Raw genomic sequence first — 12,892 nt, forward strand, 5'->3', positions numbered from 1 at the left:
ATATATATATATATATATATATATATATATATATATATATATATATATACTCATATATATATCCTCTAGCCACTAGAGGATCGAGTCAGCACAGATCCATCCTGATCCATCCTGTCTTGTTTAGTAAAGACCAATACAAAAAACAAATTAATTAATTAATTTAAAAAAAGAGAAAGAGAAAGTTTTTCCACTAAAATAATTTCACTTTTCAGAGTTGTAGGAGTCTGTTCTATGGGGAGCTGTCCATGGTATCATCCACACACTTCAGTGAACCACCACCAGAGGGAGCCCTGATCCTGACATTTGAGTGTGGCTCCACAGTGAGAAGGTTTTGTGACTGCAGAAATAATATGGAATGATGTATAACTGGAGTTATAACACTTGCAGGATCCATATGGAGGACTATAGGACTGTAGTTTCACCTTGCTTCTTCTCCAGCTCCAGTCACAGAAGAACATACATCCACACACCTCTGGAAGTCATCATCTTTTTTATTTGAAATCCTTACCTCAGAATTAGAATATAAAGTGACACCAAAGTTTACACAAAGTGTGTGACAAAGAGGTGAATGAGTACTGGTCCAAAAACAGATTTGATCCAACCCAAACGAAAAGGCCTTCAGTCAGTGTAATCTGCTGCCCCTCAGTCTATAGTCTAATCACAAATTGACTTTACTTAGGAAGGAAACCTGATGAAGATCTCCAGAAGAACAACCAAGACCTCCAACATGGATGAGCAAAAAGAACCAACTCTTTACAAGAATTTACAACAAGATTTTGACCATGGACCATGTTTTCTTGTATCTGTGTAGGCGCTGAGGAGCACTCTGGACCTGTGGATCTAACAGAGGAAACCAACTGTCTCCAGAGGACCCATGAACCAGTGATGGAGAGGTGAAGAAACCTCATCAGAAGTCTGCTCTGAAGATAAAAAAGAGGTTGACTTTTTTTTTCTCTTTGTCGTATTTATTATTTAGAACTATTGAAAAGCAGGAGAACACATTAAGTTTTAAGTTAACCCTGTTATAGTCTGGTCTCTCAATAAGATTATTAGCTGGTGTGATGAAGGACATGATCCATTTCTGCCGGGTGTCTGATTGACAGTATCACATTGGTTACAATGTCTATTGTTAGGTTGACAGCACTAAGTGTTTTTGTTGTTTTCAGTGTGTCGTGCAGAACTCATGGGGGCAAGTCTCATGTGTGTAACAAGAGCGTGAGTAGTGGATTAAAAACGGAACACATAAATATCAAAATGCTTGTGGAGTGTTGGAAGTGGTTTGCAGTAGTAGCATATTTAAGAGTTGATTAGATGTTTGATATTATGAAATGCTAAGTGCCAGGAGCCCATTATTATTAAAGAGCTATTATTGTTTGGGGCTGACGCATTTGTTTAGCTGCATTTATGAAGTATGTTATAATTTAGAATTTTTTTTCCTTTCTTTGTATGTTTCAGAACCACACACACCCAGACACCCACACAACCACAGTTCAATATAGTTAATAAAAGTCAAAATAAAGACAGATGATGGAAATGCAAAGGCGCCTTAATAACAGACTGATGTGCCCATCCCCATACGCAGTGCCAGTCCCTGGTCTTCCAGTGCTCCACCTACAGACCCACCTCCCCTTCTCCCTGCGACTGACGAGTTCATAGATAAACCTTTGCCACCACCACCATCACAGACACTGGTGTCTGAACTTACTGAGCTGCGCAGGGACCTGAGGACAACACCACAAGAGCAGTCAAGCTACCAAGCAGATTCACACCCTCCTCCACCTGGTGTGCAGACACCAAAGTACTGTATCCCTCATACTCAACCCAGACGTGAGTCACTGCACACTCGACCCCTGACACCCCCACAGCATGAGGTGGTGTATCACGGCCCATAGGCTGACCCCAAAAAGTTTGCTAAGCTTAAAGTGACTCTAGATAATCTTCTGCCTGAAGATGTCTCCGAGCACTTTAAGTATCAGATCCTGCTGGACCACATAAAGCATGAAAACACTTTACTCATTGCTGATTCATATAACAACTCACTGCAGCCATACACTGACCCTATTTCAGGAAAATAGCTGACTTGATGGAGTCCTCTAACATTACTCATTTTGACATCGTTGGCTTCAAGAGGTCTGCAAAAAGAGTGAGAGGACTGGCGCGGTGAGATGCCGTGGGGGGCGCGTATGACTCCGCGTATGACACTGTAGTACTGTACGCGCTGTACGCAGCGCGCGCACAGCAAAGAGCAGGAGAGAGCGAACAGATCGTGACACAGGACAGTGAACAAGAAACACTTAGTAAAGAGACACTATGGAAAACATTTTAACAGGGATGAAAAGAAAGGCGGATATAGACGGAGGTAAAGTCACACGAAAAATAAGATGAGGAAGTCTGATGAAGAGTATTTAGCACTTGGCTTCACCGTGACTCCGGTGGGACACGAGGACAGACCGGTGTCTGCTGTGGCAGCGGACAGTATGAAGCCAAATAAGTTAAGGCGCCACCTCATTACACCTCAGTCACGCTGATAAGACGCTGGAGTTTTTTCAGCGTAAACGTGCCAAATATTGCCAACAATCATCCGCTTTGTGAATGTCACTTAAAGCAGCAAGCACTGAGCATCATATAAGGTGGTGTACCAAATTGCTAAATTACTTGTTTTAATTTGATAGTTATATAATTTTAATGTATTATTTTGATATTTATTTAATTTTAATTTAGTCATTGATGTTTATTTAATTTTATTTTTTATTTGATATTTAATTAAATTTCATTATATCATTTCATTTATTTATTTTTTTATTTTTTTTTTGGGGGGGGGGGGCGCGCGAAATTTTTTCTTCTTTATAGAGGGGGCATGATAGAAAATAATTGAGAAGCACTGGTTTAAGCCATCAAACGAAGCACAAGACAAATTCTTGTGACTTATTTGCATGTGACAGGTCCTGACCAATCACAAAGAGCCAGCGCCAAAACGAACCAAAACAAACTTGGCGGCGCAGACAAACATACCGGAGCCCGTTTTAGCCCCAGGACAGAGCCCTGGGGGATCCCAGTGGATAGAGGGAAGGTGTTGGATGCAAGAAAACTGTCATGTTGTACTATGTTTTATTATACATTTAGTTGTAGATTTACTCTTTTTAGATTAACTGGGGGAGGGGGGCTGGATACTTGACCATTAGCACAAGCTAATCTTGCAGCTCTTGTTTTTACAGGCTTTAACTGGATGTGCTGGTGGTTTACTGTTTTGTGTCTGTGAAAGATGTGGCATCTCTCAGGTAAAACCTCTACCTGTCTGTTTGTTTTATTGTGAAACTTTGAAATTTGTGCTGACTTACAAATGTCTTTTTGTATCTTAATACAGGCAAACCTGGACAACATTGTTAAGTTTAAAGTTTCAATTCACTCTTCTGGAAAACCTGTGGCAGAGGGTGAGGACTGTTGTTGAACGACATGAGCCATTGTACAACATTGAGCATCTCTGGACTGAGGAACTTGAAGCATTTGACGACTTCCTAGATCCTTTTGTCGCCTTGTCCACAGCCAACATGCAAGAACAAACTATCAGAGAACTTTTTGATCCAGTTGTTGTGCCAGAAGAGGTAGTCATATAACAAAGACTGTGTCGAGTTAAACGTGGTGGTTCAGAATCAGAATCGGAAGACTTTTCATCTGTGAACACAGTTCACAAACTAGGAACTTACTGCGGTGATAAAGTGCAACATAAAAACACACTGAATAAATACAAATACAAATAAGGGCATGCACAAAGTTCAAGGGTATTTGAAGTTAGGAGAAGGCCAGGACAGATTTTCATAAAAGTGTCCTTATGATTACTAATGGACTTAGTAGAAGGAGCAAACTTGTACATTTTTCTGCTTCTCATCTCATACAGCAAACCTTGCAGGAGATAATGCACGTCATGCTTGAGGGTGTCGTGTTCTATGAGCTTAAATGTGTTGAAGCACCTTATTTTGTCTGGAGATATTGAATTAGACTCTATAAATTCAGGTAAACAAAGTTTCTCTTATTCCCCTGTAGATCTAAGGCACAAGCCCCATCATTGTTCACACTTTATCCTCATGTGATAACAAACGTGACCAGTTTTCTGGGCAGATGCTGATTTTTTTTTTTTTTTAAATATTTCTCTTTATTGTGAAACTGTGTGATTTTACCTCATACCACTCTGATGTTCAAGACCAAGATGTACGCTCCAGGAAAATATGATCTCACCGATGTATTATTGTATGAAAATGTTTAAAGAGGTCTGCGATAAAGAGACTTAAGCTATTTGTATCTACTTTTTAAGTGTGTTTGTATAAATATTTGATTAATCCAGGTGTGTGTAGACGTCTATTGGTCTGTTGACTACTTTGTAATTACAGATAAACAACCACTCAGGTAAAAAAAAGTCCCTTGGCATTAATACTAATAGTATAAGCAATTATAGGGCTGTTGTGATCTTTTTGAGATGTTCACAGGTTAAATGACTTGATGATAAAATACCTTAAAACAACTACATTAGTTTCAAGTTTCAAAACATTTAAAACCTCCAGCATGTGTGCATAACCTCAACAGTGTGGCTTGATTTAATATAAAATGTGCTTATAGTAAGTTGTAATATCTAAATAAGATGGATCGTGATGGAATATTTTGAAACAAATTAAAAAATCTCATTGAGTACAAGTAAAAAAAATCTAAAAATTGATCTTCTAAGATTAACCTGCTTAATTTAAGTTAGTTGAACTATGCTAAATGATCCTTTTTGTGTAATTAGGTGTCGTCATGTTCACATCAGAGGTCAGTGGTGTTGCACAAACGTGAGCAGTGCCATGTGTTTTTAAACGGTGCAATATTAGGCCTGTTGCCTTATGAATTAACAGTATGAAACTAAATATTTTGTCTTTTGAATGGTGAAAATGTCACATAAAACAAGGCGTTAAAACCCATGAGTCCAGTCAGTGTTTCCTGTTGGGGCTGTGTTTGACAAAAGCAGCAGCGAGTTATGTTCATCTGTGCATTGTTAATATTATTGTTAATTACTTTTTATATTATAATTGTTAATAATTTTTTCATGTAGGACACATGTCACATTGCCTCAAATTATTATTTTGTTCTGTAAAGCATTTTTATTTTTATAAAGTGCTGTATAAATAAAGTTGACTTTTGTTTTTTACCCCTCAAACGAGCTCATTGTTAGATTATGTATCTGGGTTAATCATAAATAACACTGTTTAGTGCAACTTTCAAAAGCATTTAAAGTATTTAGACATTTAGTCTGCAGAGAGCATAATATTAGCAAAATAAGATACGGAACTGGAGCCTTTATCCTTATGAATGACCAGTCAAATACACATATTTTAATACAACAATTCATCCTGAAGCCAGGACTGTTGAGTTATTCTTGCCTTGAATCCAGGACACACACTTCTTCAATACTTTACAAAGATGTGAACCTCCCTGACTTCAGATGGGTGTGATTGACAGGTGGATGAGCCAATCAGAGACACTTATGGTCCAACAATAACAACAGATATGGCTGTTTACAAGGAAAGACTACTGCAGAATCAAAGAATGAAGCACTAAACTCTGTGATTTGACATTGTGATTTATTCTGAAATATATTTGTTGTATGTGAAGGTTTACAGGGTTTGGATTTATCAGCACATTAGAACAGAAACACAGAATCAGCGTGGAATTCCGTCTCCATGGCGACGGCACGATGGCATCGGTGTGCTGTGATGTCATCGATGTGATGCCACAGAATTGTAGTAGGGGAGAACTTTCCCGCACATTTGTCATTATTGACTTGGTCACCGTACAGTGAGCCACATTGCATTTCTCTCCTCGACTTTTCGCAAACAAACAGATTTAAGCATCCAATTGTTTAAATCGACTCATTTCTCTGAGTTCAACTGGTGAGTACGTGTTTGAAGCGCTGGTTTACACTCACACAAAACCCTCACAAAACACAAAACACAAAAGCATGTTTCTGCAAAGTTCAGTTTAAGTCCTGTTTAACTGTTTCTGGTCATATTTTGTATTTAATTTACAACTATGAACAGTATATTTTAACACATTTTGGCACATAAATATGGATCATATTATGTAAAACTAATGTAAGATGATTGTTTGGAGCTTGTGGAGACGAGAATATGAAGTTTTTATGGAGTTAGATTGGGAAAAGGAGCAGTCAATAAATAATCCGCTTTGTTTTTACAGTTTTCATAAATCTCAGCTATGGAGAACTGGAACATCGATCCAGAAGATGTCCTGAGCGGCTGGGAGGGCCTAGACGAGTTTGCAGACCCTGAATTCGTCCGGGGGCTCTTCTCTGTGCCTCCCCCTCCTCCTGCTGCACCTGTGGGACCTACCACACCCCCACCACCTCAGGACGATCTAATCCAGAGCGAGTTGGACTTCATGGACGTCCTCAGCACCATTGACATTGATGCGATGGCTGATTTGTGTCCTGAGGCTTTTGAAGAGAACGCACTATTTGACGCTCTAGATGATTTGGAGAACAGCTCAGAGACAATCGAACCTGGGGCACAAAAGACCTCTGAGTGCTCCAGTCCGAAGAGGAGGAGACTGTCTGACAATCAGACAACTGACCCTTCGGACGCGCCAAGGTCTATGGTAAGTTAACATTCATAATCCAATGACACACTGCACTTTTCCGTTCATATTTACCTATAAAAACAAATAAATACAATGAATTGTCTTTTTGTCATATCTCAATGAAAGTGATCTAATTGTTTGTTTGTTTTTTCAGCCAAACAATAGCCCTGGCCTCCACACACAGACGCCCTCGGGGACACTGTAAGTACTAAAGACACTTGTTTCCACACTACTTTTGTCCCATAGCAGCCTGTACTAATGAATGTCTTTCTATTCTTATCTGCAGCCAAGGACAAGAGTCACGTGCAGGACTGTCCTCCTCTGGTACCTCTGCTATGACAAGGTAAAGAACAGGACCATCTCTGTAGAAATATACATACGATCCTTCGTCCCATGAAAGAACATGCACCTTACTTTTGTTCTCTTGAGAAGTTTTTGCACAGGTCAATATTTCCATTGCCCTGTAGATCCTACTAACAGAGTCTTGTGTTTGTAGCAGGAGGACGCAGGATGCTGACACGGAGAGCAGACCATATATCAAGAAGCCTCCAAATGCATTCATGCTGTACAGGGCGGAGCAGAGGCCCATCGTGGTGCAGGAGCTCGGCATCACCAACTGCGCCAAAGTAAACATGGTGTTGGGACAGAGGGTAAGTAGAACACGCCAAACAAACGGAGGAGCATTCAAGATACGGCTCACAAATGATGAAGAGCAGAAGGTAGAATCCCTGTTGTAACATGTGTTTTGTTGCAGTGGAAGATGCTGTCTGATGAGGAGCAGGCGCCATATTTTGACAGAGCTCGCAAAGAGAGAATAGCTCATGAGGCCAAGTATCCCGGATGGTCTCCAATGGACAACATTGTAAGTGCAACACACGTCTCACACACGTCTCACACACGTCTCACACACGTCTCACACACGTCTCACACACGTCTCACACACGTCTCACACACACTCATCTGGATCATTTCAGTGATTAAAATGTATTTTTACTAAAACCTTTATGTCATTTCAGGGTAAAAAGGCCCGAAAAAGAAACAACATCGGCCGTCCAGTCACAGACCCACAGGGAGCTGCTCCTCCAGCTGCGCCTCCTCAGCCTGTGATGAGGACCAATATCACTCACCCAGTGATCACCCAGGCCCACAGCAACCAGGCCCCCAGCAACCAGGTCCTGTACAACCAGGCCCCCAGCAACCAGGTCCTGTACAACCAGGCCGCCAACAACCAGGTCCTGTACAACCTGGCCCCCAACAACCAGGTCCTGTACAACCAGGCCGCCAACAACCAGGTCCTGTACAACCTGGCCCCCAACAACCAGGTCCTGTACAACCTGGCCCCCAACAACCAGGTCCTGTACAACCTGGCCCCCAACATTCAGGCTCACAACAACCAGGCCCACAGCAACCAGGTCCTGTACAACCTGGCCCCCAACACCCAGGCTCACAACAACCAGGCCCACAGCAACCAGGTCCTGTACAACCTGGCCCCCAACACCCAGGTCCTGTCCAACCTGGCCCCCAACACCCAGGCTCACAACAACCAGGCCCACAGCAACCAGGCCAAAAGCAACTGGGCCAAAAGCAACTGGGCCAACAGCAACCAGGCCAAAAGCAACCAGGCCAACAGCAACCAGGTCCTGTCCGACCTGGCCCCCATCAACCAGATCCTGTCCAACCTGGCCCCCAACAACCAGATCCTGTCCAACTAGGCCAACAGCAACCAGGCCCACAGCAACCAGGCCAAAAGCAACCGGGCCAAAAGCAAACGGGCCCACATAACCAGGCCAACAGCAACCAGGCCAAAAGCAACCAGGCCAACAGCAACCAGGTTCTGTCCGACCTGGCCCCCAACACCCAGGTCCTGTCCAACCTGGCCCCCAACACCCAGGTTGTCCAACCTGGTCCCCAAAACCCAGGCTCACAACAACCAGGCCCACAGCAACCAGGCCAACAGCAACCAGGCCAAAAGCAACTGGGCCAAAAGCAACTGGGCCAACAGCAACCAGGTCAAAAGCAACCAGGCCAACATCAACCAGATCCTGTCCAACCTCGCCCCCAACAACCAGGTCCTGTCCAACTAGGCCAACAGCAACCAGGCCCACAGCAACCAGGCCAAAAGCAACCGGGCCAAAAGCAACAAGGCCAACAGCAACCAGGCCCACATAACCTGGCCAACAGCAACCAGGCCAAAAGCAACCAGGCCAAAAGCAACTGGGCCAAAAGCAACTGGGCCAACAGCAACCAGGCCAAAAGCAACCAGGCCAACAGCAACCAGGTCCTGTCCGACCTGGCCCCCATCAACCAGATCCTGTCCAACCTGGCCCCCAACAACCAGGTCCTGTCCAACTAGGCCAACAGCAACCAGGCCCACAGCAACCAGGCCAAAAGCAACCGGGCCAAAAGCAAACGGGCCCACATAACCAGGCCAACAGCAACCAGGCCAAAAGCAACCAGGCCAACAGCAACCAGGTTCTGTCCGACCTGGCCCCCAACACCCAGGTCCTGTCCAACCTGGCCCCCAACACCCAGGTTGTCCAACCTGGTCCCCAACACCCAGGCTCACAACAACCAGGCCCACAGCAACCAGGCCAACAGCAACCAGGCCAAAAGCAACTGGGCCAAAAGCAACTGGGCCAACAGCAACCAGGCCAAAAGCAACCAGGCCAACAGCAACCAGGTCCTGTCCGACCTGGTCCCCATCAACCAGATCCTGTCCAACCTGGCCCCCAACACCCAGGTTGTCCAACCTGGTCCCCAACACCCAGGCTCACAACAACCAGGCCCACAGCAACCAGGCCAACAGCAACCAGGCCAAAAGCAACTGGGCCAAAAGCAACTGGGCCAACAGCAACCAGGCCAAAAGCAACCAGGCCAACAGCAACCAGGTCCTGTCCGACCTGGCCCCCATCAACCAGATCCTGTCCAACCTGGCCCCCAACAACCAGGTCCTGTCCAACTAGGCCAACAGCAACCAGGCCCATAGCAACCAGGCCAAAAGCAACCGGGCCAACAGCAACCAGGCCCACATAACCAGGCCAACAGCAACCAGGCCAAAAGCAACCAGGCCAAAAGCAACCAGGCCAAAAGCAACCAGGCCAACAGCAACCAGGTCCTGTCCGACCTGGCCCCCAACAACCAGGTCCTGTCCAACTAGGCCAACAGCAACCAGGCCCACAGCAACCAGGCCAAAAGCAACCGGGCCAAAAGCAAACGGGCCCACATAACCAGGCCAACAGCAACCAGGCCAAAAGCAACCAGGCCAACAGCAACCAGGTTCTGTCCGACCTGGCCCCCAACACCCAGGTCCTGTCCAACCTGGCCCCCAACACCCAGGTTGTCCAACCTGGTCCCCAACACCCAGGCTCACAACAACCAGGCCCACAGCAACCAGGCCAACAGCAACCAGGCCAAAAGCAACTGGGCCAAAAGCAACTGGGCCAACAGCAACCAGGCCAAAAGCAACCAGGCCAACAGCAACCAGGTCCTGTCCGACCTGGTCCCCAACAACCAGGTCCTGTCCAACTAGGCCAACAGCAACCAGGCCCACAGCAACCAGGCCAAAAGCAACCAGGTCCATTCTGTGTAGACCTTTAGACTGCTTTTTATGCTGTCACCACAATAAACATTTAAATCCAAATTATTATTTTTTATAATTTATTTTGCTAATATTTTGTAATATTCAATCATTCTATTCAATCATCATCAATTATTGTTTTAATATTACTTAATGGAAAAAAGCCAATATTTAAAAAAAATATATATATATATTTTTATATTTTTCTACTTTTATTTAATAAAGAATTTTCTATTGAAAATACGTGTCAGCTTTTTCTTTAATATGTGTGTGGTATTAATTATGAATTGTATATCCGGGTAAAAGTAACTAACCAAGTTATTTATTTAAGCCCTTATTGTTGAAGCAGTTTATAAATAAGTGGCGGGTTCTGGTGCACCCAAATGAAAATCTTGAGTGCACCCGTGTGCCCAGCTCAGATCATGAGTATGTAGAGTGTAAACAGTTCATCCTGTGGGGCCCTGTCACACGCTCTGTTCCTTTGTATTCCTTTTTGCCCAGATTTTTGGTTGTGTTTTTTAAAAAAGTTTAATAAATGAAAATGTGGCAGCATTCGATGTCTCCATAGGATTACATGACATATCACATTTGTCACATGATTAATCCAACATGGCAGACGTCTGTGAGACATGGACATTTAAATCATCTATAACCCTCGGGCGCTGACTAGAAATCTTTAACTTTACACCATGTGGCGTTTGTCACAGTCACATTTAGACTTTGTCACATGTGTTTTTCATGGTCACTTCATACATGCTGTTTTTACACAGTGATTAGAGCCTCTCAGGGTGTTTATCTCATGTCTTAAGATACGTCCAAACTTGGCATTTGTTTAGTAAAAGTCTTCATTTATTACTGCAGAACTATCCTTCATGTGGCCCGGGAGGATGAGCTTCAGGGGACAAAGGACACGAAATCAGCCTCATTTTGACACTGAGTCATGTAAACATGAGTAGCATAGCCTCAGAGTCATGTCTCACCACACAAACGCACAGTGGATAGATCCTCTACTGTAGTTCCTCGTTTTACATATCACATAATTTCATGATAATTTCACATAATTTCATGAAACCATCATTTGATTTTGAGATAGTATTATGACCACCACCCTGGTCTGCCAATCCAGAGGTACTGTCTCCGACCGCCACACGATGTTGTAGAGACGTGTCAGTCAAGAAAGCCCCACAACATCCAGAGACTTGAGGTACTAGGGATGGATCTCATCCACCCCTGGAGCCTTGCCACTGAGGCGCTTGCCAACCACCTCGGTGATTTCAGCCAGGGTGATGGACAAGTCCGCCTCTGGGTCTCCAGTCTCTGCTCCCTCCTCGGAAGACGTGACAGTGGGATTGAGGAGATCCTAAAAGTATTCCTTTGACCGCCTGACAATATCCCAGTCGAGGTTAGCAGCTCTTCAACTGTAAACAGTGTGCTTCACCAACCTCCTGAGGCGCCGGACAGTTTGCCAGAATCTCTTTGAGGCTGTCCGATAGTCCTCCTCCATGGCCTCCCCAAACATCTCCCAACCTTGAGTTGTTTCCTCTGTGACTGCATGAGCCACAACACGCTTGGCCCGGTAGTCATCAGCTGCCTCAGGAGTCCCATGAGCCTTGATAGGACTCCTCCTTCAGCCTGACGGCATCCCTTACTTCCAGTGTCCACCACCGGGTTCACTGGACAAGCACCACAGACCTTACGACCACAGCTATGAGTAGCCGCATCGATCGGGATCAGGGAGAAACTCTGCTGGAGGTGTGAGTTGAAGACTCTTCTGACAGAGGGCTCCACGAGACATTCCCAGCAGACCCTCATGATACGCTTGGGCCTGCCAGGTCTGTCCGGCTTCCTCCTCTGCCAGCAGATCCAACTCACGACCCGGTGGTGATTGGTTGACAACAAGTCGATCACCGACCTCCGACTTAGGCTGTCCTGGTGCCACGTGCACTAATGGACATCTTTGTGCTCGAACATGATGTTCATTAGGAACAAAATGACTATCACAGAAGTCCAATAACAGAACACCGCTCGGGTTGAGATCAGGGAGAACAACAGAGTCCAATATCTAGCCGGTAACGCTCAACCTCCCACACAAGCTCAGGCTCCTTCCCCCCCATTGAGGTGACATTCCATGTCCTCAGAGCCAGTCTCCATGTCAGAAGATCCAGTCATCAAGACCCCCACCTTCGACTGCCGCCCAGATCTCCATGCACCGACCCCTTACGGATCCTCCTGCGTGAGGACTGTACAGATTCTAAAATTACAAATTCTGCAAAAAAGAATAAACTTACGTTTGGGCTGTCCATGACACATGCTCGCTGTCACATTTTCACCACTTTTAATTACTGCACTCTCGATTTCTGTGCACCATTTGTGTTGTCTATTGTCTAAGCCCCTCAACTTAAAGATAGTCACATGACGCCATAAGAGGCCTTTTCCAAATTGCCAGTATGATGTCCCTCATGTCCTCCTACGTTTGGCTCATTTACCCAGGATGCACCTGTAGATCCAGGGTTGCCTCGGAGTGCTGCAAATAGCCCACAATACACTGCAGTTTTCATTTTTTACTTTATTTAAGAAGTAAAATGTATCTTAATTAAATAGTCATTACACGATTATAAAAATATGATATTACACTAAATATTTCTTAGTTTAAGCCAGTGGTTCTCAAATAGTGGGGCGCGCCCCCCTGGGGAT

Source organism: Periophthalmus magnuspinnatus, chromosome 1, assembly GCF_009829125.3.
Source record: "Periophthalmus magnuspinnatus isolate fPerMag1 chromosome 1, fPerMag1.2.pri, whole genome shotgun sequence".
Classification (NCBI taxonomy): domain Eukaryota; kingdom Metazoa; phylum Chordata; class Actinopteri; order Gobiiformes; family Gobiidae; genus Periophthalmus; species Periophthalmus magnuspinnatus.